Here is a 6,290-nt window from a genome sequence, read left to right on the forward strand (position 1 = left end):
GTGGACCGCTTCTCCTCGATGGGGCAGAGTGCGCCTGCCCAGCCCCCCACGAGGTACATCACTGTTGGAATTTACTCACAGGAGTCTTCTGTAAAGAAATTTTCCATATCAATTAGGGCTCTTTCGTTGCCCTGAAATACAGCTCATATGGTGGAATAAATGCTGAATTCTCTCCTTTTTTTAAAAAAAATAATTAATTAATTTTTATTTATTTTACTTTTGGCCGTGTTGGGTCTTCATTGCTGCGTGCAGGCTTTCTCTAGTTGTGGCGAGCGGGGGCATTTTCATTGCATTGCACAGGCTTCTCATTACAGTGGCTTCTCTCGTTGCGGAGCACGGGCTCTAGGCTCACAGGCTTCAGTAGTTGTGGTACATGGGCTCAGTAGTTGTGGCTTGCGGGCTCTAGAGCAGAGGCTCAGTAGTTGTGGCACACGGGCTTAGTTGCTCTGCGGCATGTGGGATCTTCCCAGGCCAAGTCTCAAACCCGTGTCCCCTGCAGTGGCAGGCGGATTCTTAACCACTGCGCCACCAGGGAAACCCTGAATTCTCTCCTTTTAATTAAGCCCCATATTTTTGTTCTTCATAGCACTTGAGACATTTCATAATTGTGCGTTTGTTTACTTGCTTGGGGCCCTTCATCCTTGAGGAGCAATCTGCACAAAGGCTCATAGGAGGCACTCAGTATTGACACATTTGAGTGAAAGATTCATAAATGAAGGCCAGGAAGGGTGAGCAGAGAGTGTTAGAGGTGGAGCGGCAGAGGACAGTGTTTGGGGAGGAGACCCAGAGGCTACAGACATCAGGGCACATCCTGGGAGCGACAGATGTCAGGTGTGTCTGGGGTCAAGGGTGAGGTGGGAAATGGGGAGAGCTGAGGCTGAGGGGGGCCCAGGAACAGGAGCCAGAGGAGTGCCCTCTCTGCCATGCTTCATGAGCAGCTGGACTCTATTCGAGGGACGTGGCGCCATAGAATCTCTGTGGCCACCCCACCAACACACACCTGCCCCATGGCCTCCCAGATGGAGCCCGCTCCACGGGAAGCGCACCTAGTACAGAGATTTGGTTGTACTCTACGCTAGCTAGTGCTCGCCTTGCTCCTCTCTAATTGCTCTGTTTTCCTTCCACTTCACAAGTGGGTTGGCTAGTAACACCAAAGTCTGTTTTATGTACATATAGATAGCAAACACAAAATGTGTGGTAACGAGAGAGACTATAAAAAAAAAAATGTGTGGTAAGCTGTGTTTCATCTTTACGTTACTAACACACAAAAGCAAGAAAGCTCCAAGTTAGACCATCTGCAATTCAGCCGAGTATGCAGCGAGCCATATGGTGAAAACATGAAATGGAAGACAACAGAAGCACATCACCCAGCCTTCGTCCGAAGACTCCCTCGGCAAGCGCCCTGCTGTCCTCTCTGAGGCTGGCCAGCCTTCATCCATCCATCCATCCACCCATTCATCCATCCATCCATCCATCCATCCATGCATCAAAGCTTCACTGAACTCCTGTCACATGCCAAGCACTGTTCCTTCACTAGCAATAGAGGAAGCATGACAGCAGAGATCTGTCCTCAGTGGGGAGAGAGGATCAGGACAAAAGTAAGTAAACCAACATGTGAAAAAGATGTTTCCCACCGGTTATAAGAGCTCCTGAAGAAGTGACTGGGTGATGTGACAGAGTGAGCAGAGCAGAGGCATATCACCTCAGCTACGTGGCTTCAGGAAGGTCTTTCTCAAGAAGAGATGTTTGAGCTGAGACCTGAAGCATAAGAAAAATGCAGCAAGTAGAGCTGTGGGGACAGTGTTCCCGGCAGAGGGAACAGTGTGTGCAAAGGCCTAGAAGTGGGAAAAAATTCAGTGCTTTAGTGGAACAGCAAGAAGCCTGGAGTATAGTGAGTGAGGGGGCGTGGGAGAGAGAAGGTGGAGGGAGAGGAGGTGGAGGGAGAGAAGGCAAGGTGGCTGCTGTGGGGTCTTGCCAGATGCATGTAGGAGGGAATTTGGATTTTACTCTAACGCTGTTAGAAGCCCTTGAAGGGCTTTAAATAGGAGAGTGGTTCCTTTGATTTACATGTTTAAAGGCCACTCTGCTGCTGAGGGGAGCGTGGACATGGGAAACAGGCATATGCTGGAGCACAGGGACCAGTGGTCCAAGCCAGGCAAGGTGGCAGCTTGACCAGAGTTGGCACAATGTGGTGTGGACACAGGGGTCAGATATGTTTGCAAATAGAGTGAGGGCAGGCTGCCCATCACCTGCTGAGAATGCAGACCTGTGGCCTTGGGACCCTGGAGGCTGACAAGGGCCAGACAGCGGTAGCTGGGCAGAGTGTGCTGTGAAAACAAAGCTCTCTGCAGGCAAGGTGCCCCATCTGTGTCATTCTTTGTGGAAGGCCTAGTTTTCTTTCCTGTCTCCTCACCTCTGTGGTCATAATCGTATGACCACAGGCCATATGATTGACAGGCCATAAGAATGACAGGCCACTGTCATTCTTCTGGCAGGTGGAGATCTAGGGAGGGGAAGTGACTGCCTAAGACCACACAGTGACAGGGGCACCTCTGGAAGATCCTTCTTCAAGACTGCAGCTAGCCCTGGGGTGTCAGACTGCCCTTCTCAGGGCCCGCCTGGCTGTACTGCACTCCAGTTGGTGAAGGAAGGCTGGTCCTGTCCATACCAGCAAGACCCCACATTCGTGCATAGCCCGGAGCCGCAGGCTTTTCCATCTTAGTTGTGTGAGTGTCCCTTTGCCTTATTCTAGGATAGAGGTAGACTGCATGCTGCAGTTTGGGTTCTACGGAAGCAGAGTTTAGTGTGCAGAGGTGTGTTAGGGAGGCATGTTAGGGAGTGCCCTGGGGACCAGCAACTGGGGACAGGAGGGAGCAGAAGCAGGAGTGGGCAGGGGGCTTTGAGCTCTGGAGCTGCCGGGTGCTGGGCCAAAGCATCTGGAGCTTACTATCCCCGCCTCCATCGGTGATTGCCTGGCAGGTGGGGCTGCGGCAGTCCCAGCCGACTAGGGCTGGAGGCTGAAGGCCCGCAGCACTGCCAACAGCCTGGGCAACAGGACCTTCTTCAGAGGGGTCTTGAGCGGTGCAGCTATGTGTTCATCACGCTTCACTAACTCAGATGTGACTGATTTGTAAACCAGCAGTTGGGGTTGTGATGAAGTGTCGTCTTCCTTTTCCTTAAGCAGGACTAGCCAGAGGTCCAAGGCCATGAGCAGCAGACTCAGTGGGACCCCCATTTACATGCCAGCAACTAAAAGAGCAAAGACAAATGCCCCTTCTCCTCCATCGAGCCAGGCCCTATTAGACACCCCTGGTCGATCTAATTCAGTTCTTCAGAAGCATGCACTGTGCATCTCCCCAGTGTGCTCAGGGCTGTCCTTCCCTTGTGGAGTTGACAGGCTCGTGGCACAGGGAGACATCAGTCAAATGACCATGCTGAGGACCACATCATGAATACTGGTAACAGCAAAAATTCCTGTTTTGGTGCATTAGTTGTACCATCTCAGCAAGTACGAGGTATAATGCAAGCACCATCAACAACCTGATGCTGGTGTTAGCGTTAGCCTCTCTTCAGATCAGGTCACAGCAGCCCTCAAGGTCACCAGCTAGGATGCAGTAGAGCATAGATACCTGCTCTGAAAGCAGGAATGGAGTTATTTGGAACCTGATCTGGGCTGGGGAGGCAGGAGAAGGGAGGAGGTCAAGAATGGCTCCTCTGAGGAGCTGGTGCTTGAGCTGAGAGGTAAGGGGTGAGAAGGAATTGAGGAGAAAGGAGGAGCTCCAAGTGGAGGGAAGGACATGGAAAAGGCCCTAGGGCTGGCAAGACCAAGGATCGTTTCAGGAATGGGAGGCGGCAGGGGCCCTGGTGTACTCGGGCTGAGATGCCAGCCACGGTGAGTTCTTCCTTCTTCAAACTGAGAGCCATGGGGGGCAATCAGAGGCGTGTCCTAGAAAGACTCCTTGAGCCGCCATGTGGAGAATGAGCTTCTGAGGGAGCTAGGTGCTGGAGACTACTGTGATCATCAGGGAGGTGGTGGCCACTGGGGTCTGGGTATAGCGGGGCGGGCAGGAAGAAGCTGGATTCAGTGCTGTTTGGAGTAAGATCAACTTGGCTTGGGTGGATTTGTGGCGGGGAGCAAGGGTCCAGAGATCTAGTGTTCCCGGCCTGCAGAGCTAGCCTCTAATGTCACCCTTCACTGGGGTGGAGAACCCAGGACATTCAATATCTTGGGAAGTAACACAAGGTAAAAGTGACATTTTCCCCTGACTTTTATATATCAAGTATATTAAAACAACAGAGGAATAGTGTAATGAACACCTAACTCCCACTTAGAACCACCGGCTGTTAATATTTCGCTACATTTGCTTTTCCTCATTCTTTCTGCACACACACACACACACACTTTTTTTGCTGTACAATTGCAAACAACATGACTCTTCACCCCTAGATATTTGTAACCCCTAAGATTAAGGACATTGTCCCCAATAAACCCAATGGCATTTTCGCATCTAAGAACATTAACAATTATCTCAGGATACCATTTGATACGGAATCCATGTCAAAAAGCCCCAGTTGTCCCCAGATTTTGTTTTTAACCAAGATCCAGTCAAAGTCCCCGCACTGTGTTTAGTTGTCGGGTCTGCTCTTTGGTCTCTTTCAACACAGAGCAACCCCTACCCCATGCTCACCCCTTTTCTCCCCATGACTTTGGCTCTTTGACAAGTCCAGGCCAGCTGTCTTGTAGGACATGGTGCACTCTGGATTTGTCCGATGGTTGCAAATATTTTGCCTTTTCTTTATAAAAGAGCTTTATTGAGATACAGTTCACATAGCATATAGTTCACCCATTTAAAGTGGACAATTCAATGGCTTTTAGTACATTCACAGATATGTGCAACCACCATAGTCAATTTTATAAAATTTTCATCACCTCAAAAAGAAACCCATTAGCTATTACCTTCCTCAGCCCCTCTCATCAGCCCTAAGCAGCCACTAATTTACTTTCTGTCTCTAGGTTTTCCTAACCTGGCTTTTCATAGTCTGGAATCATATAGTATGTGGTATTTGTGTCTGCCTTCTTTCACTTAGCATGTTTTCATCGTTCATCCATGTTGTATCATTCCTTCTTATGACTGAATGATATTCCACTGTATGGATATACCAGATTTTGTTTTGCGTTGTTTCCACCTCTTGGCTAGTACAAATAACCCTACTATAAACATTTGGGTACAAGTTTTTGTAGGAACATACGTTTTCGTTTCTCTTGGGTTTATACCTAGGAGTAGAATTGCTGGGCCATATGGTAACTCTATGCTTAATCATTTGAGGACCTACCAGACTTTTCCCAAAGCAATTGCACTATTTTATACTCCTATCAGCAGTGTATGAGGGTTCTGATTTCTTTACATCATTTTTAGTGTTCCACAATGGAAGCTTTTCTCTAGGCCCACTTGACTGTCCCCTCCTGCAGCCTCACCTCACCAGTCTAGCCCTCCTCAGCCCCAGACCATGGAGGATGCAAATGGCGCACTGGACTGGATGGCACTGCTTTCTTATTTTTGTAGTTTGCCAGATCCTGTGCTTTCCTACCACAATTTCACTCCATGCCCCAAAAGATCCTCAGGAAGCAGCCAAGGCAGAAGTTCTTAAGTTGGGGAAACTGAGGCCTCAGAGAGGTAAAGGTTGTGCAAGTGAGCCAGTGCCGGTTCTGGGCCTGCCCGCTGGATGCTGAGGCTGCTGCCCTGCAAGCTGTAATGGGTGGCCCTGGGGAAGGTGGCAAGAAGGAGGAGTTTCCTGAGAGCAAGTGACCCATAGAAGTGAGCCCATCTTCCAAACTGCATCCTAGAGCCCTTTCCCACAGAATGCCTACCAATGTTCCTCACTGCTGCTTACCAAGAAGGTGCTCATGCTGTGGGGAGCCTGGCAACTCTGAAAGTGGCCAGGGCAGGATGAAACAGCCCATGAGCCTGGCCCTGAAGGCCGAGGGCTCAGCTGGCTTGAGGAAGCTGGGTCCAGCATGTGGATTGCAGGACCTCTGCTGGCTTGTCCAAACTGCAGTCCGGTCCCTCCCCTCAAGATGGTGCTACATCAGACTAGGCTGCCTTCCTGAGATGTCTCTTCCCCTTGGGCGGCAGTGTTTAGGTGTTTGCTCGCTCCTGACCAGGTGAGGCTAGAGCAGGCAGATGTTGACCCTGGCAGGGTCAGGCCCTTCTAGGGCCCAGGTCTCCCAGCCCACCACTGCACCATCTCTGCTACTTGCGAGCCAGATGCCTCTGAGAGTCTAACCTCCT

This window comes from Delphinapterus leucas, chromosome 20 (genome assembly GCF_059928025.1).
Source record: "Delphinapterus leucas isolate spDelLeu-1000000601 "Yukka" chromosome 20, BTC_Dleu_Yukka2, whole genome shotgun sequence".
In the NCBI taxonomy this organism is placed as follows: Eukaryota; Metazoa; Chordata; class Mammalia; order Artiodactyla; family Monodontidae; genus Delphinapterus; species Delphinapterus leucas.